The following is a 26,238-nucleotide window of genomic DNA, read 5'->3' as shown; positions in this document are numbered from 1 at the left end:
ATATATATATATATATATATACACACAGGTTAGAAAATTATTTAGGTATATATATATATATATATATATATATATATATATATATATATATATACACATACTGCATAGCTCTGTGGTGAAAAGCAGCAGCTTGTAGTTGATTTTTTCAATATAACTTGTTTAGCATACAAGACAGCAATTAATGTATCTTAATTCTGAGACGTTCTTTACTACAATAGTTAATTTCCAAAAAGTTGTAAATTGCCACACTTATCAATGTATAAAATTAAAATAATGACCAATTAACTAAATAAATGTGAATATGTCACAGACATCCAAATTACAGTAAACATATTATTCCATGCTGATCTAAATTATAAAAAACTACTATGTGCATCATATCTTGTTAACCATTCTGCATTAACCATATTCAGAAAAACTTTAATTTCCTTGCTAAATCGTACAACATTTAAAGTTTTTTACTAACCTTTCACTAGCGGTAATTGTTGTATCGATTTTCAGTATGGGCATCATTCTTGAAATGAGGCCTGAGGTGGAATAAACATTGCAGAATATGAGGTAATCAGGACAAGGATTAAAAGACAATGAATTATTCATTAAGACAGATCTGCAGAAGTTGACAATCACTCCGTGGGGTCTGTTGGTTCAGTTGCAACACAAAAGCAATAACTCAAGGAAGAGAACGGGATCGAAATGACTCGATTGCTCGAATGGCCAAGTGGTCAGTCCGTTTGTCGGTATGCAAACCGCAACAGCGGCGTGACTTATTGCTCCGGAGCTAGTAATAACGGTGGCAGAGGGTGATAGCCGCCTCGTTCTTGACAAACCAGGAAATGAGTTTTGTTTTGTAACCTTCTCGTTATTTTTTCATATACGGGCGTTAAAGTGTTCTTACAATGGTGAGGAGGATGGTTGCGAAAAGAGTTGTGGTTGGCGATTTAATCTTGCGCACAAACAACAACTATACTTGGCTGGTTGCAAAATGGTTGTTGCCAGTGAGAACAGCAATAAGAAGCTGAATACATATGAACGTGTACACCTGGCTCTGATTATCATGTTCTTCTGGAGTGGAGTACATGGCATTCATTTTCATGGAAATTTGATCAACACACGATATTGTGATAATCTAAGATAGTTTTATAGTTTAACTTTATACAATTCAAAGTTGAATTTCTCTTATTTGTAGTAGCAGGATCCTGCTACTAAGATGTAGTAGTTTTGTATCTTAAAGCTATGCATCTTAGAAATTTATTAGCCTATCGTTTCAATTCATGTACTATGCTTTCCCTCTAATAGTGTAAAGAACATACTGTAGTGTAAATTGGAACACTACTGTTCAAACATTGTATACAATATAATAACTTTTGTTGCATGTCATTGTGGTATAGTGGACCATTGGACTAAATAAAGGATAAATAAAGAAATTATCAAATTCCCTCTCTCTTCCCCCTCGCCCTCCCATCCTACCTTCCTCGCTCCTTCCCTCCCCCGACCCTCTCACTCTCCCCTCCTCTCTCTATTATTTGAGGTATTTAGAGCCAACTTGTATTTATGTTTTATTTTAATTATTATTTCATTTTTATCGTTTGTTTTTATATCTTATTTTTAATACTTTATAAATATATCGTACTTAACACGTAGTTATTATGAGAGGGCTTATTTTTTCCATATTAGTAGTTTTACCTATGTCAATTAGTATACATGCAATATGTATTAATTCTTTGTAATTGGTTATTTAGCTTGTATAAATGAGATATTATACATAGAGCAACAATTTAACTTAATTTACTTGTCATTATATTTCGTTGTATATGGGAGCGAATACAGTGAGGCAATTGTTAAAATATGCAGCCGCCAGGTCTAGTAACGCCTCTGCCCTTCTTCCCATAATCTAACACAGTATAACTGCATCATACCTCGGGTAACGAACCTGATGCCGGAAACGCTCAGCTATTACCAGGTTTTGCTTTCCGCACTAATTGGCCTGATTAATTAACCGAGCGATTAGTGTTTAAGTAATTGAAGTGCTGGGAACAATCGTTCGGGCAGTGAGAAGAATCGACCAGGTTCCGGGACCAGGACCGGGAGTGGTAGCGACAAGATCTGTCGGCTATTGCGGCAACCGTGGTTCCATAGTGGTTCTGACGTAGTGACGCAACGGTACCGCACGCACTAACCGTGAACCGTGCGGGCCGAGAGACGACCGCCACGGTAATTAGTGAGGATGTTACCCACTTCTCCACTCAAGGGGTTCCGAGAAGCGAGTGATGATGTGTCTGTTCTCAAAGCAAGCACAGGAGGTAAAGGTCAAAGTTGAGTGGGAGAGTAGATGTGGGTAATAATAAGAATGAAATTTCTTGATTGTAACAACACTTATTGTATACAACGCTCACTGCATAGTCCGTAGTCAATTCCCTTAGTAACACGTCATATTCACACCTTGACGCTGTTGGTACAACTCTCCCTGCTCTAATCCGGGTGTACTTCCCCCCTCCCACAGCCGTTAGATATAACTCATTCACCGACACTGACACTAATCGACGTTTTAACCGAGTCTTTAACAACTGAGAAGCTAGAAGCTTGTTCAGAACGTCCGGTGTTACCCCGTACAATGACACCTGCCTCTCATATCGCAGTTATGTATTTTTCCATTAACGTTTCCATATTCGTTCATGCATAACGTTATTATGTCCTTATTTGTAAAGGCATTGGAGTGTCAATAACCCCAACTAGATGTAAGCTGATTGGCGCAATTATCAATAAATTAATTCAGATTTAAAAGTATTCTATTAATTTATGAATAAATCTACTATTATTGCCATACGAAGTAAGAATACTGCGAGTAAACTATGCGAATACGTTGAATATTGAGGAAATGCATTGACATTAGGAGATACGTATAGATAAATATATGGATTAATGATATTTTGTTTATATTGGCGAGTTAAGGCTTTTTATTCTAAAACTAAAGCTACAGCTGTTTTAAAGGACACCTTACAAACTTAAAAAATTAAGATATCTAAATAATTATCCTAATGATAAATATGACATGTATAATACACCAAAATGAGGTGAAAATAGAAATCACGGCATAGTTAGTGCAGTCAGGATCGGTTACTCGGGATGCCGTCACAAGAGAGTGGTACCAAATGTTCCCTAGATGTGGTTTTGCCTATAAATTGTAGACTAGCCAAGGAAATGACTACATGTCCATACAAGAATTGTCAGTTTCAGTTTCCTAGAACAAAGAGTTTCTCCGTGAGAGTAGGATAATTAGGGCCAGTTTCTTCAGTCCAGCGGTGAATTCAACGCTCGAGTGGGCATGATGTCCCACTCGAGCTGCATAGCTGAGCTGCGCTTAGTTTTTTTTATACGCGTTGTGCTATAATTTTTACTTAAATATTAAGACTTAATACAATATACATTATTACGATATATTTGGTTACGTTCAAGTTCATTAAATATACATAACAATTTTATCGAAAACTATTATGCCTACTTCGAAGAAAATAGTGTATGTATATAGTTTGAGAGATTCTATTTATATATGCCCACCGAACTTAAAAATAAGCTATACGAAAAATTTTCGTTGTAATGTTAATATAATACACATTTATGTCAATAAGAAACCAAAGGGACTACACAATTCTTTAGTAAGAACAACAAACAGCAAAGAAATGTACCACTACTTAAAAAAAACTTAAAATTCCAAATGTATGTATAATTTAAGTTTTTAAGGAATGGAAAAATAAACGTTGCGTAAAGAAAATTTTACCATTAGGAAAGTCTTATATAGAAAACGGTATTCTTATTCAATTACTGCACAAACTTTTCAACATCTCAGCTTGTGTTATATGATACGAATTTGAGTTTAGGTACTATCCCGAAGGATATTTTTTCTTTCCACCAGAAGTGCGGGGGCTACTGAAGCCTGCTCTGATATCCGAAGGACATTTCTAATAGGTATTTTACGGAGGAAAAGCTGCGACAAGCAAAATAAATACACTATTATAGTGACTCATTCAAGACACTGTCATTAACCTCTCGATTAATGGGAAGAAATTGTGAGATAAGATTTGCGCAACACTGCTCTAGAAAACGGATCCGAACTGAAATGCCACAAAGCGTTTACTATCAGTGCTTGTGTGGTCTGTATAATAGTAAAGTCCTGAGGAATCTTACTGTTTTACAATTTAGAGGAATTATGCAGCTAAGACATGTAGATACATAATGAGACACTTTCCTCTCACGGTGGTCGGACGTTGCTGAGCAGTCCAGTCCGCGGTTAATGATCGTTGTTAACAAGCGATGCAAGTCGACGGCAGGGTTAGGCAGGTTATTGGCCGCGACTGGTCGACACCCTACACCCTCGCCTCGCCGGTCTTCTACAGTTACATGTGGCAGCTTAGACATAGAGACCATAAAGACACGCGGGTCATGGGTAGACCAGAGAACACGGGAACTGCACTGTCAAGGCAAGAGAAAGGGCAAAACCCCTCCCTCGTGCGTCTTAGTTCAGAATGTCAAGGCACGTGTCAGATGGAAATCAGAGTATCATTGATATCAAGACTGGAAGATTATATAGGACAGTTCACTCTTCTCGATTTCAAGTTTATCGCTTTACACAACAATCATTGTCCCCTTTCAGCAGTTCACCTTCTTATTAAATATACAAAACGATTGTAAATTAATATTTGGAATACAAAAATGTTGTAAAATACAAGGTATGTTAATAAATCTTGCTTGGAACTAATTCATAACCTTTTTCATATACACCATGGCTGAATAAATATATAAACTTTTTGTAAAGTTACCTGATGTTCAGGTCATTGATTCTGAAAGGCCCCGCAAGCTAAAATTAATGTTGGAAAATGTGTATTAATTTACTAGTAATATTAAAAAAAGTTTACTCCATGTTTGATAACTTTACTTTTAATCAGAACGCTGTCAATTTAAGGAAGTTATATAAAAATGGTGACAAGATATTTATAGTGAAATAATAAAACATAATCTACTGGATGAAAGAATTAAATATTAAAATGGCGCTCTTTATCGTCTTGCCTACTTACTGGCAAATGGCAATACATTTTTTATGTTCAGAGATTTTATGAATTACTTATTATTTGTTCTTAAAATCATATTTTAAACTTAACCGATCAGGTAACTGATCTACTTATAAAATCGTCGTTATGTCTCGAATTAAATACATAAACAGCATGAAATAAAGAGTTAAACCTGAATTGACCAGAAATCGTTATTGAAGATTTGTATACTAGGATAGATTTTATACAGTTAGCAAAGAAAAAGAATTTAATGAAGTTCAAAAAACTTTCAGCGATAAACTTTCACAGATGTTTCGCAGGGAATTAGTCTACTAATTCATCGCTTTAATGAGAAAATGTAGACATAGACCAAACAACGCAGGGGAAGTCAAAGGTCAGCACACAATTTCTCATGGTCTAAAAATCATTAGTGGAAGAAGTCACAGCATCGTTAACGGTAATTGTATCAAATGACGCTGCGTCTTTCAGGGACCGAGGAATGAATGGAGAAGGACCGAGGCCACCATCGTTAGAACTTCATCAGCCCTATACAGACGTTCCGGGACCTCTGTGTAATATACGCCCAACATCATAAAGCCCTTCAATAGTGTCTACAGAAAAGAATTTTTTTAAATAGAAAACACATAACAATTAATTGAAAACACATTTATCAGTAGTTACATGACATGCATCACATATGATTTTCCAACAAAACATTACAGAGTGTTAAATAAACCGTAGGCACTAACCACAAGTTACGGGCTGTGACTTGAAACCAAACTGTGAGTCATCTATGAAATAGATACCATTACAAGGTAGTGATCGCTACCCCACGTGTCACGTAACATGCTTACCTCAAGTCTATAGCTTATTTCATTATGAGTCAAGATGCCAAGTAACAGTATTTGTTATCGCCCAACTACACCCTATGGATAGACATGAACTAACATCTAAACTCTATCTTGTATATGTACAGAAAATGTAAGAGTAACCCACACCACGTGTCACGTAACAAGCTTACCTCAAGTCTATAGCTTATTTCATTATGAGTCAAGATGCCAAGTAACAGTATTTGTTATCGCCCAACTACACCCTATGGATAGACATGAACTAACATCTAACTCTATTCTTGTATAATGTACAGAAAATGTAAGAGTACCCACACCACGTGTCACGTAACAAGCTTACCTCAAGTCTATAGCTTATTTCATTATGAGTCAAGATGCCCTGAGTAACAGTATTTGTTAACTCCCAACTACACCCTATGGATAGACATGAACTAACATCTAACTCTATCTTGTATATGTACAGAAAATGTAAGAGTACACCACACCACGTGTCACGTAACAAGCTTACCTCAAGTCTATAGCTTATTTCATTATGAGTCAAGATGCCCTGAGTAACAGTATTTGTTAACGCCCAACTACACCCTGTGGATAGACATGAACCAACATCTAACTCTATCTTGTATATGTACAGAAAATGTAAGAGTACACCACACCACGTGTCACGTAACAAGCTTACCTCAAGTCTATAGCTTATTTCATTATGAGTCAAGATGCCCTGAGTAACAGTATTTGTTAACTCCCAACTACACCCTATGGATAGACATGAACTAACATCTAACTCTATCTTGTATATGTACAGAAAATGTAAGAGTACACCACACCACGTGTCACGTAACAAGCTTACCTCAAGTCTATAGCTTATTTTATTATGAGTCAAGATGCCCTGAGTAACAGTATTTGTTATCGCCCAACTACACCCTTTGGATAGACCTGAACTAACATCTAACTCTATCTTGTATATGTACAGAAAATGTAAGAGTACCCACACACCACGTGTCACGTAACAAGCTTACCTCAAGTCTATAGCTTATTTCATTAAGAGTCAAGATGCCCTGAGTAACAGTATTTGTTAACTCCCAACTACACCCTATGGATAGACATGAACTAACATCTAACTCTATCTTGTATATGTACAGAAAATGTAAGAGTACCCACACCACGTGTCACGTAACAAGCTTAACTCAAGTCTATAGCTTATTTCATTATGAGTCAAGATGCCCTGAGTAACAGTATTTGTTAACGGCCCAACTACACCCTGTGGATAGACATGAACCAACATCTAACTCTATCTTGTATATGTACAGAAAATGTAAGAGTACACCACACCACGTGTCACGTAAACAAGCTTACCTCAAGTCTATAGCTTATTTCATTATGAGTCAAGATGCCCTGAGTAACAGTATTTGTTAACGCTCAACTACACCCTGTAGATAGACATGAACTAACATCTAACTCTATCTTGTATATGTACAGAAAATGTAAGAGTACCCACACCACGTGTCACGTAACATGCTTACCTCAAGTCTATAGCTTATTTCATTATGAGTCAAGATGCCCTGAGTAACAGTATTTGTTAACGCCCAACTACACTCTGTGGATAGACATGAACTAACATCTAACTCTATCTTGTATATGTACAGAAAATGTAAGAGTACACCACACCACGTGTCACGTAACATGCTTACCTCAAGTCTATAGCTTATTTCATTATGAGTCAAGATGCCCTGAGTAACAGTATTTGTCAACTCCCAACTACACCCTATGGATAGACATGAACTAAACATCTAACTCTATCTTGTATATGTACAGAAAATGTAAGAGTACCCACACCACGTGTCACGTAACAAGCTTAACCTCAAGTCTATAGCTTATTTCATTATGAGTCAAGATGCCCTGAGTAACAGTATTTGTTAACGCCCAACTACACCCTATGGATAGACATGAACCAACATCGAACTCTATCTTGTATATGTACAGAAAATGTAAGAGTACTCACACCACGTGTCACGTAACAAGCTTACCTCAAGTCTATAGTTTATTTCATTATGAGTCAAGATGCCCTGAGTAACAGTATTTGTTAACTTCCCAACTACACCCTATGGATAGACATGAACCAACATCGAACTCTATCTTGTATATATTCAGAAAATGTAAGAGTACACCACACCACGGGTCACGTAACAAGCTTACCTCAAGTCTATAGTTTTATTTCATTATGAGTCAAGATGCCCTGAGTAACAGTATTTGTTAACGCCCAACTACACCCTATGGATAGACATGAACTAACATCTAACTCTATCTTGTATATGTACAGAAAATGTAAGAGTACCCACACCACGTGTCACATAACAAGCTTACCTCAAGTCTATAGCTTATTTCATTTATGAGTCAAGATGCCCTGAGTAACAGTATTTGTTAACGCCCAACTACACCCTATGGATAGACATGAACCAACATCGAACTCTATCTTGTATATATACAGAAAATGTAAGAGTACACCACACCACGGGTCACGTAATAAGTTTCGCTTGGGTTGCATGTATAATACTTAGTGTATAACTAATTTAAATATCGAGATGTCTGGCGGACGGATAGGACAATCTTGGAGAAGAAAACAAAAAGAGTTTAACACCCACCAGAAGACAAAAGAGAAATAAAAATTGGAAAAGCTAAAGGTACTAAGTGCCAAAAACTCAAACTTTTTAGGAGCAATAAAAGCACACTAATTCTTAAAGTCAGCAAATATATTTTACAGATAGTTTTTTATGAACTCCTTTTTTAAATATGCAACCAGTTACAAAGTTGTAAAAAGCTACCTTATTTCATAGAATAGCATTAGAATGATAATGTGAGTCATATTGCAAGAAGATCTAAGTCAAAAATCGTAGTCTAACAGATCTAAATGCCATTAGACATTTTCCTTAATAAACAACTTAATTGCTGGGAGTGATTTAGTGAAAATAGCACTTAGGTCTGTTAGCAATGTTTGGATTTACACCAAGCGCATTCTGTTGGAGTCTATTATAATGCTTGTTCTAAATGTTCTAATTAAATTTTGGAAGAATCTTCTGGTACTTTACAAATCCCTTTTAATGTGTAACAATTATTAAATATTTCGTTATGAGCCAATGCATGTTTTGAAACCAATTTGTCGTCTTTTCTGTTGGATGAAGACCGATGGTTATTCATCCTAATATGTAAGGGATTTGTCGTTAAACCAATATAGTCCTTGGGACAAAATTAAAAAATTGGGACAGTATAAAAATATATAGTCAAACAAAATTGTTAATATTTAATTAAATTTTAAGCTGTTAAAACGCCTTTTTGTATTATTAATCTAAATTTTAATATAAAGCCCTTTTCTTATAATATACCAAGGAGTTTAAAACATTATACTATAAATCAGAATAGAACATTTCAGCTGATTCTCAAAATTTATATTATGTTTACTTTTAATTCTTTGCTCATATACACTTTTTGCTTCCTTTTTGAAAACGACAATATTAGTCGAAATATTAAAGGATTATTTGAAGTCTTTTTCTATTATTGTTTGTATATACAATATATATATATATATATATATATATATATATATATATATATATATATATATATATATATATATATATATATATGTCTTAGAGCGAGTTCATTTTTCTCGGTTCACAGATCAGTCCACGTTCGCCAGTCACGTTGTTGGGAATCTCTCACAGATTGCTGCCCCACCATTCCCTCTCGCTCGCCTAATGTCCACGGTGGCGACAGCCTCATCTGCGTAATCGCGTGACCGAGGATAGAAAAGCGCCCGCTGCTAGTTATTACTTTCTCTGCACTTTTTGTCCAAACATCCTATGGAGCTCCTGGAGCAGTTTCCGATCATCCGCTCCACTTTCTGTTTCTACGGGATAATGGACCGTATTTGCACAGATTCATTTTCTATTGTGAGTAGCCGTTCTGTTTACTTGCACATGACTTTGTTAATAAATTACATATCTATTTGGCTACTGTCAGATAACGCTTACGTTTATAGCAGTGATACATAATTGTAATTTTTTGACTAATGCAAACTAAATAAAATCAAGTAATTTAAACACGTTTGTGACGAAAAGTATTTTAGTGCTAATTTGTTGTAATTTTTGTCTAGGAGTCGAGTGCCAATTTGCATTTACAATTACATTAGCAATCACTTAAATTAGTTTTTCTTAAAATCGATACGGGAATGATTCCTAAGAAATGAAAGCGTTCGACAGCCACCCTAGTTTACAGGAGGGAGGAGCAAATTTGAAATTGTCAAAAGATTTATATTATGAAAATATATTTTTTCTCAGATTACATTATTCGAGCTTGATACATTTATTAACCGTCAGACACGTAATTCTTGTATCACCGTTAGTCAGATAATTAGATAAAGATATTGAAAGTCTCCATTTTCATGGTCTGCATAGTGTTATCTGACGCTTTAAGATGTATTACGCGTGTTGTGGTTTGTTTAAAACAATATTTCAAATCCTTTTCATATCCTCCCATTCCCACTACAAGAAAAAGTAGCGCAGGTGACGATCGATTTATTTCTAAGGAAAAACCCCTCAATCAATTTAAAATAAAACTTGGTTGTACGCTTATACAATGCGAACCGACTGTAAGCTCCTGGGCTATTTGTAGTAAGATACTTTTAAGAGCAGGCTATAATTAAAAGTTCTTGACCATTGTCTTATAAGAACAAATCTTTAACACTCCTTTTTAGCCTTATCATTACCATTGTAATGATGAAATTAAATTAATAGGCATCCAAACACGTTTTAATTATTCTTCCAATTTAATAATTTTTGAATATGTATGAATTACTAAAAAAGTTAGAGACTTTTCTAAATAACCAATAAAAATATCCAAAAAGCTAAAAATTGCTTAGATAATTAGATATTAATCATATGTGTTCAATGAGTTCATTCTCCCATAATCCTACGACGAAAATGAAGGATGTAAAAGTGTGTTAAAGTTTGACATTGTTTGCGTGGGGCTAAAATTGAGATGGCCGCCAGTCAGTCGGCTCTCAACACTTTGTCTGAGAGCCTGTTACAAACACATTTTTATATTTACATTTCTTGCATGGAAAGTTGAGATAATCTATACTTTCTTCTAATATCAGTAGAAACTTTTCCATTCTTACTCCATGTTTCTCAAATATTTCCACAAAATAAACTCTTCTTCACCAGAACTAAACTTGCTACTTTTAATCAACTATTGATGCAGGAGCGCTGTAATGTTATGAATGAATGGAAATTAGAATTTACAAACTCTGGGCGTAACCAACGGTTATTGGGTACGTGTAAGGTCGTAGCACCATCTGTTGATGGTTATTTCGTGAACCACGACCATGAAACTAAATTACGACAGGTGTGTGACTACGAAGTACCAATTTAATCATCAAACTGTCGAACAGTGAATGTATCTGAATTTTGATTGGATTTACTAACTTTTGACTTTCCAAAGCTTGGGTTAAAACTAAATATACTACTATATTATACTAAGTAAAAATACCGTTCACTCTTTAATGTCATGAATCAAATGACTCGATGCACAGTTTACATGGGGGATTAATTTGTTATCGTTATCCTTATTTTTTCTAAAATGCCCGAAAGTGTTATTGTATCCAATAATCACATTGCAGTAGACTATTTGCACGAAATTTAAGTAATTGCGTTACAAGCACTATCCAATACCAGTAGGTCTAACAGTAACAGAATAATGCAATTACTGGTATCACACATAACGTTGCTCTGGTAGGAAGGGTTGATTCAATTTGAATGGTGAATTTAGTTTCAATTCACCTTCCTTCTCCTCCTGATTCCACGAGTCAAGTCTGAGACGTCGTCAGATACCAGACGCTGCAATAAAAGAAAGGTGAACTGTAGCTAAATTTAACATTCATATTAATCATTGTTGACTTCTTTCATGAATGTACTTCGTATATCGGATTTTGCGAAACACATTTATTTTTAAACCTCAGCTTATTCTTTTAGATGTTTGAACAATACCTCAAACTCTGTTTTTAATTAATGCGAAATGATCGTCTGAAAGAAAATACACGGTGTGTTTTATTAAGCATTTGTACTTTTCACCAAGATGCTTTGTTCATAATTTAACTCTAAAGTTTATTTAATAGTTTTATTAAGAGTTATTTTACTCTAAGTAATGGGTAGTTTCGAGTACATTGTGATAAAAATCATATATTACTTGTATAATTATGTGCCTTTTGTGGATACAGTAATACGGGTAAAGTATGGCTTGTAACCTTTTCCTGCCGTACACAATAAACTGTAACTAAAGAAATTCCTATTTAAATTCTGATTGTTAAGTGGAAAAAATTCTGGTTATTAGACACCAATGTGTATTGTTTGGGTCAAATCAGACATTTGTACTATTATTCAAGAACAATTTATCAAAAACAACAGGTTTTGTACACGTAAAAATAGTTGAATTTTACTCAACATCACAGTCAGAGAAAGTGCACCTCAACTGCCGAGAATAAACAGATACGAATGGAAACGGACGGTGAGCAGTTGCAGTGCACGCGAGCGCAGAGGCTGAGTGCGGTGGAGCGGCAACAGATCGTATAGATCGGGCGATAATCGCGGTTACGTAAAGAGCAAGCAGTGCCTTCGGGAAAGGTTGGGCAGTTGCGGACTGCGGACTTCCTAACCCAACAGCTGATCTTGATCTGACCTCACCTGGAAGTGCTGGGAGCAGAGATGGTGGTGATTGGTGAAGGGAATCTCCCGACCGACAAATATCTGAGCACCCGACTTTCCTTCGGCTCACCTTTCTTGTTGGCCAAATAATGGCTTGTACCAGTTTTCATGGCATGCTGGAACACCATCTAGAAGGTGTTATTAAATATCGATTTAATAACTTGTCAACGAGACTCTATGATTCTAAAAATAGACAAGTCACTTTGAGAACCGGAGATGTCTGTAATAGACAGTTTGGTGAACAGTGATAGACACACTGACACATATTGAAGCTATACTGTTGTTCATACAGCACACTAGTGTAGTTTGAGATAATGAAGAGCTACAATGCAGATTCAAATATTATGTGACCAGACCTTTTGAATGCCAGGACGTTCTAATAAGTTAGTACTTTATATATTTAATGTGTAGGCATATGTCAACGTTGGTCTTATTACAGCTGTAAAATATTTAGAGACATCGAAGAATAACATTTGCTAGTTGAGTCACATTAACAACATCAGGTCTTCGGAAAAACTAGTGAGTGCATACGACAATATTGTGTGGATTAACCTTTTAGTTGTTTTTCTAAAAGATAAAATTCTCCCAATGCATTGTACTATTGTTGGCTTATATTTCATATTCGCTCAGCATTACTCAACAAATATCAAGAGTGTACTTATTCAGTACATAAATCGAGGGCCTGGGAACTACCTATAGTGGCTTTGGTAAAAATAATAAAAGGTAGGATAGGGAATGCTTATTCTAGTGTGATCAAAGGTTGACATAGTTTGAATCTCGTTCTATCTTCTTCATTATGGCAAACTAGGGTGTAAGCATCCTCTCCCTCGTGTGGAAGAAACTCCGGATTTCGCGAATCTAACTTCAGACACAATAATTGGCAGGCGGTCCTTTTCATATTTGGCAGAGCTCGGAAGTGACTCAGCACCGGAAAGAGACGGTACCGGACATGTAGGCCAGTGCCGTGGCCGCATCCAATCACTGATCGATCACGCACACCGCCAGTATTCCCCACAACACTCGGACATGGTCGCTCCTCAGAGACGCTCCAATTTTCAATTTTTTGCCTGTCTGCCAACATGACGGTAGCGGACTGCCCACGCCACACTGGGGAACCGGGTCACTGCCACTGCTAACACTGACAGGGAAACCGTTCCCCATTACTGTTTCTGTAACTCACACACCGTTCGGTAGTCTTTTACTGTGAATGTTCGGTCCCTTTATCTGTGCTGTAACTGAAGACTGTGATTGTACTTCTAAATTTAACAATTACCATTCCTCAGTGATTATATCATAAAAAGACTTGTAAATGCGGATGTATGAAATCACCACTATATTCAAACCAACTTTTCATCACAATACAGAATAAATGTTTAATAATAGTTCAACTTAAGAGGGCAATACTAACAAATATTTTGTTATCTATTCAACAATTTTAGAGATCCGTTTTAATTTGGAGCTTATCTTTAAAAAAATAAGAGCAAAACTACATAAAGTTTATAGGGAAAAATTAAAAAAATAATTTATATTTGAGTTTCTTTTCTCAGTCCAGGAAATGTATCCAACAACTCGGCTTTTGAAAAACAGGAACATCATGACCTGAAGTTGTGTGGTTAGATCTTCCGCAGAGATAGGAGATATCAATTACAAATCTGGCGTTACCAGTCGGCTGTTAGGTTACCATGCTTGGAATATCCAGATCGGCGTGGCAAATGTTGTTCCAAAGAGAGTCCCATCATAGGCACAATTCAGGCTCTGTTGGGATTGTAGAGATAGGGATTTTCCCCAATAAGCATTACTACTGGAGGACATCCAACTATAGCTGTAACTGTAACCGTTTTTATGGATATAAGGTGCCCAAAACGGTTATTCGAGCAGTGATATCAAAAAGTTATAATGGGGAAAATATCAACTGTTTTCTTCAAAAGCCTACCGCTGACTGCAAATTTGGTAAAGTGCGTTGTACATGCATTAAAAGTATAGCGCTTAGCAAATAATGAACGTTCACTCATATTTTACATTTCAAACTTAACAGATTCATAAAAGCGGACAAAGCTATGAATAATGTATTGTATTAGAGCCTAGTAAGCAAGTATATAGTGAATTTAATAATGAACTAATAATATCACTCTCGAAAAAACTTTTTCTTCTATTCATGATACATAAATATAGAACATATACGTGTAACAATGTAACACCTATAAAATAAATTAAGATATTTGTCTGCTCTAAGTATTAGCGGTTGTTGAAAAAAAGTTTCATAGCTATTATCAATGTTATCAATTTTTGCGTTTCACTTGCTAAAGTGAAAAAATAAGTTAAGATTTATTCATTGGTGGTTTATTTTACCTGCAACCATTAATACTCTCTAATCTGAGGTATAAAACATACATTAACGTATCTGTGGTCTTCCTCGTTTTATTGATACAACTTTTCCTATAAGCTTTTCTTTAGCTATTAACGTACTAAATAGGCTTACGCGTCGTTACGTGTAATATCACAACTTCGCTGAGGTTCAATGCTAAATTTTGAGTCTATGGTTCATCTCTTTATTTACAGATAGATAATCACGCCATAGAAATATCTACATTTCCTGGAAATAAAAGAGCGATTGTCTCAGCCTGCTGAGTGGTAGGCATCAACGACGCTCAGTTATATTCCATGGTGGGAAAGAACATAACAAAGCAAAGCACTCATTCTTGTCTATACAGAAAAGGAGTTTAACGATATATTTCAAGTTTACAAATTAAATATATCTCGAGATATTTCGCAACATGATGCATTAATAGTTTTGTTTATTGAATTGGGGTTCATATCAGTGGTTAAATAATAAAAGTCTAGATACAAAATGACATTCGGAAGAGAAATGTTTTATTTTATAATATAATTAATAAGCATCCAAACCTTTTTATTTGTTATTCAGAAAATAATCTAATACTGTTTGTACTTTATAACTGAAGTACTAAATAAGTATACAAAACAAAAAAGTACGTTTTAATGTAAATTAATTATATTTTAAAAAACAAGAAACCTATAATATTACGATGAAATGTAAGAACGTAAAAGTGTATAAGGTTTAACATTGTTCTTATACGGGAGAAGTCAAGATCGTTGTACTACAGTTGGAAAACAATGTTATACACATCTTAGCAATTGCTAATCTTAAGGAGACGGAAGGTTGTTGGAGAGGAAATGGGTGAAGATAAATAAGAAGACACGTCCGGTGGTTAGTGTTTGTAATTCTAGAGTAGTTGGCGCAGGTATCAAGGTCTCACGAGTATCTGTGGGGACGGGACAGGTGCGTGTCTGACAGATGGGTCGGAGACCAAGCGGAACGGGGGAGTGACCGTGAACTTAATTGTCAGGCCGAGTAGTGAGCTGTGAGTGCAGACACTACACACTGGAGACACTACACCTTACTCACAGGTACACTTGAGAAAAACAGCAGTTCAACAGGCTGGAAGTTGGAAATATTAAGATCGCAAACCAAGCAATTTCTAAAGCATCTCATTTATGAAATAATTTTGTAGCTCAGAGGAATTAAATTGTTTATAAGTGGCCAAATATGAGCTTCATACGATTTAGTATAAGGAATAATGAGGAATTTTACAGAATATGGTTGTTATTAAAAATAAACAAAAAACTTCCGAATCATCAACCAGAGGAATAAAACCATCATTAAATGTTTCGGTTAGGAAAGCCGTTCTAGAACTACACAGTATTTATTACTTTCTGGAACTTTCTTGGACCCGACTAGACGGTTAATAAATTATGTTAAATGAAAAGTTTTAGTTTATAACAAAGATCGTAAGACGTTTTGGAAATTTCTTCTACAAACAAATATAATTGAGGCTTCATTCAGTCCCCCAATTTTGTAAGGGAGAACAGTAAAAGGAGCAAGGTTATAGTACTATCAACCAGTACAAAATAAATCCAGATAAAGGGTTTCATGGCTTAGAAGTACCTATATAACGCGCTCATCAAAAATTACAACGTGGTGATGAGTCACCCTAATAGCAAGCTCTGGGCTGCCAGACCCTTAAAATATTTATTAACTCAATTAAATTGACTTTTTGTGTTCTTGCTCCATGTTATAACTTTCCTTGTTTCTAAGTCTTTACATATTATTTTAATTTATTTAAAGTTTTTGTCCATTGGTACAGAACTATACCATTCCCTAAACGTATGGAGAAGTGATTATTCTTTGTATTTGTGTAATGACTTTAAAATGTAACCGGTTTTGTGACTTACCTGTCTTATATTACATAAAATAAATTTCCTAGTGAATAATACGCGATATTTCACAGTTTCTTCAGAAAAGTACTCAATAAAGATGAATCTCTTTCAGATCTTTCTCAATATATATTCTCAAAAGGAAAGATTTTCTATTTTTATATTCTAAAATGGGAAAGGAAGCGGCTTCATCTAATGAAATGCTTTATTGTAATACATGTGCCTCTAGGTATAGTATATTTCTTGGTTAATGGAGTGCTTCGTCTCCATTAAAGAAATGTGGGCTACTAAGTATGGAAAACGAATACCTATAACAAAAAACCACTCCTGGAAGTTTAAAAGTAATTGTTACTAACGAACCTGTCAAAGAACAGAAACACACCAGTAGTCATAACTTACGCATTGTTTGCTACTCCTTCACCGTGTTGAGAAATAAAGAAGGATTGCAGATATTTGTTTATATTGCAACATATTTTGCAGTGGACAAGCATGTATCATTAGATATTTCGCACATAGAGAGAGAGTGGTAACTGGTGTGTGCTTATTGCCCACATTCAAACCTACGTCTGCCGTCCACACACTAACCAATCTTCTACGGGTTTCGCAACATCCCTTGTTACAAAACATCGTTCGTGTTAACCATTCTAATCAAGGATATTTTAATGTAATTATTTCATCGATAACATTACATATGCTTGAAATGTTTCTTTAAATATGAAAGAACAACACAAAATGAGGCCATGTATGTTGTACAGTTGTGTTAGATTTATTTCTACAACTAAATTGTTTTAATGGTCCAGAAACTTAAAATATTTAATCAACTTCGTGTTCATAAAACGTTTATTCCGTATATTCTAAAAACATGATATAATATCTTTTAATAATTTATGAAAAATATTACTATAACAATATATTCCCACAAGAAATAATACATTGCAGAAGACTCTACACACCTTGCAAAGTAAATTGGCCCATATGTTTTACTTATATTTAGTTGATAAAACCATCTCTACATAATGTTAACCGATGGTACAAGTCCACAGTGACCAGAAGCCACAAAAAACCCACTAAACCCACCTCTCCAAATTGCAGGAAAATAAGTAAAAAGTGCAATTGGAGCCTTTTGGCCTTTAAAGAGGATCCATATGTAGGTCTGTTTATGAGCAAGGACAATGAGAAGCGGAGTCTAAGCAGCAAGGTAAGAGTTTCTGAATCATGAAGCGCGGACTCTCTGGTTACAGGAGATATAAGCATTTGGTATCAGAAGATGATCGATAGTAAGTCTGATTATGAGCGAGGACAATGAGAAGCGGGGTCTAATCAGCAAGGTAAGAGTTTCTGGAATAATGAAGCGCGGACTCTCGGGCTACAGGTGATATATACTTTTGGTATCAGAAGATGATCGATATGTAAGTCTGATTATGATCGAGCACAATGAAAGGGGGACCAAACTGTAATGTAACTTCTACCCAAGAGCTTCTGGAATATAGAAGCGGCAACTATGGAATATTTAAGCCTTTAAAAGTTCCGGATTTTAATAAGTGACAGACTTTGAGAGTTTCCAGTCTGAGTGCCTGTCCTCCCCTGGCTTCCAGGACCTTCTGAACTCTGAAAGCCTCTGACTTATTGATTTTCCTTTAGTTTTCAAAAGTCTTTAAGTGATCTGAGATCTACCAAAAACGTCTAATATGAAATCTGTATCACTTAAAAGTTGAAACAGATCAATGAAAATATAATTATTTAGGAAATATTTATCCCTTTTGCAAAGTAAAAAAAAAACAAATCAAGTTGTAACGCACTTTACATTAAGGTTTATTTACCTTATGGATGATGCTGATTTGATGAAGTGGCCCAAATGAGTAAAGAGAAATTATGGCCATTTAGCAGAGTATGACGGTGAGAAATAATGCTCTTGTAGATAAAATAAAATAAAGAATTCTAAAACCAAAAGTTATGGTTATGGATGATAAAGATTTATTACCACAGGATAGTTATTACCACACGAGTAAGAGACCCTCACTTACACCCCTAACCTTTGGTTGTTGTGGATATATACCATAAAGTCTAATTAGTTATAACAATATATATAATCCTACTAGTTAGTAGGTCCAGGAAAATGTCGATGACTACGACACCTCGTCTCCATTATCTGTCGCCGGCCAGGCGTGACTGTGGAAGAGGCAGCACATTCCACCCGCACCACACAGCGCCGTGAGACCAGACGCTCTAATTGTCTGAGAATTTATTCATCTACCTCCACACCTTTTATGTTCTCAGTTATATATTCATATCAGACACCTCTCTGGAAAAATGGACACCCTGTGAGCTCATTAGTGCCAATACTCCTACATTCAAGATATTTTTTTTCAGTTCTCTATTATTAGACTTTAACACATTCAATACTTCAACAATGTGAGAGAACAACAAAAAGTCTCGTTCTAAAATTTTAAAACTTGACTTCCAAATAATTTATGTGCCATATGTGGATGTGATATGGAAAGTTATACTGTATTAGCATTGAAATTTTATTAGTATAACATAGAATGGGTCCATTACTGATTTCGGGAGTGGGGGAGGCCTTGGTTTTAGTTACCATTAAGATAAACGTAAAATTTTGCATTTCGATACAACAAAAAATGAAATGTTTGAAAACACTTAACCTCCTACTACTCAAGTTTATGTCATAGTTATCCGGACCCTCAAGAGCTTTGAGGATTTGGCGACCATCCCACTCTGACACGCGCACACACGGTCACACGCGCAGCCCGACCTACCTGCCGTCATTTTTGTTGCGATAACGCACATACTATGTTTTAGTCTGAAAACTGCTAATTTTACATTGCCATGTCAAGATAATATTCTCGATATATTAAATTTAATCCTGCATTTTATTTCATGGAACTAGAGTCCAAACACGAAATTGCCTACACATACAATTGGAGGAATTTAGTTGTGCTCGTAGGGCCCAAATACTACCATTTCAACAAATATACGCTATGTGTGTGTGGCGGGTTGCGTTTACGTGCTAGCCGCTGAGATGAAGGCGCAACAATCTCTTTAACGACTTTAAACTCACGATTTCGATTTGCAGATTAGTATTGACACATACGTTATTTAAAAAAATACGTTAAAAGACACTATAACAACTGAAAAACAAGGATAAGTCCTATTATTGCTATTATTTGGTATTCTGTTATTATTTAATTCCACCACAATCATCACTGTCAAAAGACAGACGGATTTTAGCGAGTGTGATGAGTTATTTGGGCCAATACGATTCATGAAAGGAGGGTTTTACACATGAGTCACAGGAAATGTTTTCGGGACGCAGCGCATAATGCTACCCCGTCACCCCTCCCGCCTATCACCACACATTCAAGGTCACGCGCGCAGCTAAAGTCCTCAAACTTTACATGGCGTATTTTTAAAATAGTGAATATTGACACCTTTATTTCTAAGATACGTGTGAGATGACGTAGTTAATTCGTGTTTAGACTCCATTTTCATGAAAAAAAGCAGATTTCAAAAATATTAACTAACATAAAAATGATAATCAATGGCGGTTTTGCAGACGAAATCCTACCATGTGAGTCATCGGCAAAGAAACGGCTGGTAGGCGTAACTGTATGTTTGCGGTCGGGTACAAGGGTCGCCTTGTAATCCTCTGGGGCTCTTGTAATAGCCGAAAAAAAAGTTTCTCTAATTTTTTATTATTACAGCTATTTATTTGAAAAAGGTTGTTTTCTGAATCCCGGAGAGGGGTATGCCTCAATGAGCTCTCCCCTCGATCCGCTACTGATAGTTATTTTTTATACAATTCCTATTGTTATGCAGTTCATATTGCAACATTTCATAATATCACTCCTTCCTACGATGAGCACTAGACTCATCCCTTCCGGTTTTGTAGATTTCTTAATAATATTTCTCACAAAATTCGTCACTTGAACTTAAGATAAGTTTAAGGATTAAACATTATTCTTTTTAATTCAAATACGACGAGTTTATTTTTGTAGTTTTAGTCACAAATCTGAGATAAATATATGAATCGCCAAAACTGAATCGTTACAGTACAATTGAACACGTACCTTAACATTGTTTAAAGAGATACAGTTTAGTTCGTGTTACTGAAACATACTCGTAATGAGTACAAAACAGTACGTCTTATTGCACACTTCCGTCGCGTGCACGACACATGGTCATTTCAAGCCTCACAATTGCTGACAATTCCTCTAGAAAGTCTTGTGGTTTGAGAAAGTCTTGTGGCAGAACAAATATGAGAATATTATTAGGGTGGTGCAAGAAACGGCCCGAGTGCAGTTTTAAATATTATCAGTGAAAGGCAAGTTTTTGTTCCGCCAGGCAATGAGCTTCGTTTCTCTGTCGCGGTTCTACTCAGCCGGAGAGACAGACGGAGTTCCTGGACGGGGACGTTCACTGATCACTCGGTAATCACCTGTTTTCTCTGAGTGTCATGCGTCATTGCTCTGGTTACATCACTGTTCCAACTCGGTATTTAGAGAACTGCGAAGTAAAAAAAATGCTAACGAATAAAAATAATATACGATTAACACATAATGCGGACCACAAGTTTTGCATATTTTCAGTAAACATAACTAAATCCAACCTAACCACAATTGGCCTACACTTGTATTAACATACCCTACTCATAGTTTAACTTAATCAACCCGTATATTAACGTGTATCTTACATGTATCCTATTGAGTGCAAACATACCGGTCTTGAGATAAAAGAACAAAAACTTACCTAATCGACCTACATAACTATCATGCATATGAATATGGAAACCCTTTACTTGGTTTGTAGACACAGACATGTTATTAGTAGCCACAATCTGAGAACACTATAACCAAACAAGCATTCTACTGATACATCATACTGTATAGGTATGTATGTTACACCTTCACTTTCCTTTTTCTTCTATATAGTTATGTTGTTATAAAAACTCCTAATAAATAACATACAAATATTGTCCATTATTTTCACTTCTAAAGCAAAAAAGCCCTGAATTTAAAATATCTAACATATATTTTTAATTTAGTTGAAAAGTATCATACTGTCATATATTAACACTTCATACTGTATGGGTATTTTGTTATATTGTTAGTGTTCGGAATGTAATACAGAACTAACATATATAAGATATTGTAATAATATTATTTTGTAGAAAAACTTAATTTTGTCGTTTTTCGGAACTCCAGAAATTGTACTGTATTTGATAATTGAAGCTGTTATTTTTTCATTTATTGCATGTTTAAAATTGTATAACCAGTAAAACAATGAGATCTGTTACATAGTAATGACAATATGATAATTCTGTATCAATATTTATACTATGAAAGTAGCGATAATCCACAGACTGTGTTTAAATATTAAGAGGTTCTACCTTCTAAGAAAGTGCAACCTATACACATACTTCATCTGGTTGTCAGCGAAGTACTTCAGTGGATACACTGAATAAATTGATGATTATTTTTAAGCTTATTGATTTAAGCTTATAGCAAGTTCATGATCTAGTATGTCGTTAATTAGTGTTTAGTGTAGGAGAATTAATCAGATTGTTATTTATAAATGAATTCCTGCACAAGCACTAGTCTGTTTAGCAGCTCCACAACAGGTGTTACTAGTTTCAGAAGAGGACGTAATCGAAACCGTACTAAGAACTGCAAAATGTGCGCACAGGTCATTTAATTCTGTTATAGTAATCTTAAGAAATCCCAACCTCTGTCCTCTAATCTGTTTGTTTCTCCAGGACGGATTCCATACTGCCTACAACAGGACGCCACCTGGAAACTTATTAAGTGATCGTTATCTTAGGATAACACAATATCTGCCAAACATTCTGTCTCCTTGCTCCAAATCGTGATCCAAAAACGTCCTAGAGGAACGTCATCTGGGCTGTACAAGTAGAATTCCCACAGAATCTTTTATATAGATATGATTAAAAAAAAAAAACTCTACAAAGATACCTATCATTACGAGACTAAATACTGAAAGATATGATATATTCCCACATTTCTTTGTCATTATAAGAACTATTCGATGAATTAAATCTTGTAGACCTGGAAAATCGCTGGACTAAGTTACAAAAGAACATACTAACAAGTAAAATTGAGAACTTTTCTCTCGATTACAATCTTTGAAGTGGGAAGAAAATATAATATAAATGAATGAGTTGAAAGCCATTGAGAAAGTTATTATTATTTATTACTTTGTAAGTTTAACAATGTACCGAGAGATGTTATGCGTTCACCATATTGCCCTTTCACCACCATAATTACTGTAGATCAGTCCCATTCAAGATCTACAGTTGTGCAGAGGTTTCTAACGAGTGACTGATGGTTTATGAGAGTTCATAATTGCAAACGAAAGTGAGGCCACGATGTTTGCTCTTTGAATCTAGGTTATATTTGCTAAGTGCCCTTGGAATCCTATCTCCTGATGTCTTTTTAACATCATCAAGAGCTCCGTGAACCAGTTCATCATGATTGATTCATGGCCTTCAAAAGGGACACACAAAGTATCCTTTCAGAGCTGTCCGTGAGATATCCCGCCTAAGTAAAAGGCTAAGTAATTTATTTAATATAATTCAGTAATTTATTGAAAAAATTGTTATGTCATAAACTTTCATAAATGAGTTCTCATTGTCATATGAAGTAAGTTATGAAAATTACTATTATTTATTATTGGAAATTCAACTTAGCAATAGGTTATAAGTACAATATTCTCCTTCGAACCTCTTTGTATTTTTAAAGGTTTCGTGAAATCAACTTGGAATTAAAGTTACGTTTTGATCAATAATCTTAAATGTAAAGATGATTTCAGATTATTACTTTATAGTACGAATCAGAACAACAAGGATACAAACAAAAAGCACTACTAAAAAGCGATAAAGTATAAAAAATAAGCATACCGTAGTATTTGAAATCATTGTCCAATCAAAAAGCTACTTGCCTGTGCTCATTAAAATATCATTATTAATTTGCATAAATCCATAAAAAAATCTTACATTTACAACTAAAACCATGTTGCAACTCTTCTTTAATTTCAATCTTTTAACTAAAACTTTCGTTTAATTGTGTTGCAAAAGTTTTTGATTCAGAGTGAACCAGAAACTTAGATGTTACTCATGATGCCAGCCGTGTAGGTCTTTTTAATTAAGTTTTTACTATGTCATTGAAATTTAAGTCAATTGTAAAAAAGCACTTTCGATCAGTGTAATAAAGCATATACGTTCTCAAGAAGTTAAATACCAGCTTGGTACGGCCTGCATTACAAGTCTTACTATAAAGTTTCAGTTTAAGCCAAAAAGGCACAACAGGAAATAGAATAGTAATACACCGTAAGTAATGCAATATAATCGCTGGTAATCTAATATCACCATCAAAGGAAGCACTCGCCATAGTAAGTGGTACGTGGTAGCTGTTATGGTAGCGGCTCGGCCCCTGCACAGAGTTAGATGTGGTCGATAACTTACTGATTGCTGACGGGATATCGATATGAAAGCGATTCTAATCTATTCATTGCGAAACAGACATCTCAACGCAACACACTCTAAATAACAGTTTTTAAACGTATTATGGGTATTTTGTTATTAACGAAGACCGCTCTCCTGAAACCAGCTGTGGTCACTTTTCAAGAACGAAAAATGGAATCACAAAAAGAAAGTTCCAAAATGTTTTATTTTATAAAGGAATAATTATTTCAGACAATTATATATTTTAGTGTATTGCATATATGTTCAAATGTATTCAATGTTTTAGCACATTCAATAAGAAAAATTAGCTACCGAGATTGTAATGCAATAGGCCTAGTGTTGACATTGAAATACATATATTCATGTACATGCCTGAATGTAAATATCATTTTAGATGCAACACTATAAGCCACTTTTTATTAAACGGATTTTGTTTAAAATGGGTAGAAAAACGAATTATAATACATATCTGCGAATTTCACGAGGTGATATGGAGGGGAGGAAGTCTTAAACATTGAAAATAATAGCAATTATATGAGTTGCATTTCTTTAAACGTATTTAATAAAAAAACTGTACTGTAAATATTATAAGAAATCAACATAAAAATCAGCCTAGCTTATACTTGTGCTAAAAACATTCCCAAAACCTTTTTACTAGCTTTAAAAACAAACTTTATAGACATGTTTTCAAGAACAATAATGCACCGATTTTTAATCCAAAGTTTTTATTACTAATAACTTAATTTTTTAAAATACCATATACTACGCTACAATTAAATAACCTACTGACAAAGACAAAAACACCCTCATATATGTTTTAACTTCGTTAACATCTTTTATTGAAAAAGACCAACATCCGTGTTTTCTAAAATAGCCTACTCATGGTGTGCACTGAATTATTTCAGTGACACTATTTTATAAGTGTTACTTTTCCTCGTTCATATATTTCAGTTATATAAAAATATAATAAATTACAACTTAAACATATTTTTATGTATTTTATATACAGAAATATTTAAATAATATAGTTTTTAAAGCAAAGTTAGTATTTAAAATTAAAACATACGAGACGAGATTGAGGTTCACACAAAACTAATTTAAATACAGAAAATATGAATTTCAATGAGATTTTTAATAATAAAATTAAAAAACTTATTGTTCATCGTAAATTATGTTTTAAATAGCAATTTTAACAATAAAACTAAAAAATTAAGTACTTTGACATCGGTTTAGAACACTTCCATGTTGTACGTCTGACTGGTCTACAATCCTGTTGCTTGTGGAAGATGACGTTTCCATCCTGCATCCCAAATTCAACTTTCAGAATAAATCTCAAAGATATTTCGAGGCAAAGGTATAATGCAAAATTAATCGTACTCGTTGATCTCTACTATTCACTTGCGTAACGTGGACTCCTGTAAATGTACTAAAGTCACTAGGTAATGAGTATGAGATTTGCTATTGGAAGGAGGCTTTAACAGCGAAATTTTTTGCTTCAAATCCCTTATATAACTGCAAGATGCTCAGAGCTAAATAAGGATAACAGAAACTCCATGATCTTGTATAAGTATGGAGTAACATCCTTTCTAGTGTCATCGATCACCAAGCTCGTAGCTTGGTCACTTGTAACTGACACTATTCTTACGTTATTCTTACTTGCGACAGTAAGTAATATGCTTTATTCTTACCCTTTAAAATTAGTTATCACTGTCCATGTTGGCATCGCACTTGTGTGTAGATATTTTATATGTTATTACTAATTATTAATTTATTTACAGCTAGCGGCAAAACGTACTCTGTCAATTCAATTTCTTTGGAACACATCATTACAAATTTAGCACAGCGTTCCAAACAATATATTACTCGTAATT

The 26,238-nt window shown here is 34.9% G+C and overlaps 1 protein-coding gene across 1 annotated transcript in view; it reads right to left on the bottom strand.

Annotated features, from left to right (window-relative positions):
* Window positions 1-26,238, bottom strand: part of LOC124359307 (protein dachsous-like) — a 125,793-nt gene that overhangs the window by 87,996 nt on the left and 11,559 nt on the right. The gene's annotated exons all lie outside the window — the stretch shown is intronic.

This window comes from Homalodisca vitripennis, chromosome 4 (assembly GCF_021130785.1).
Source record: "Homalodisca vitripennis isolate AUS2020 chromosome 4, UT_GWSS_2.1, whole genome shotgun sequence".
Classification (NCBI taxonomy): Eukaryota; Metazoa; Arthropoda; class Insecta; order Hemiptera; family Cicadellidae; genus Homalodisca; species Homalodisca vitripennis.
Note: the sequence above shows the minus strand (reverse complement) of the source record. Positions and strands in the feature narration are given on the sequence as shown.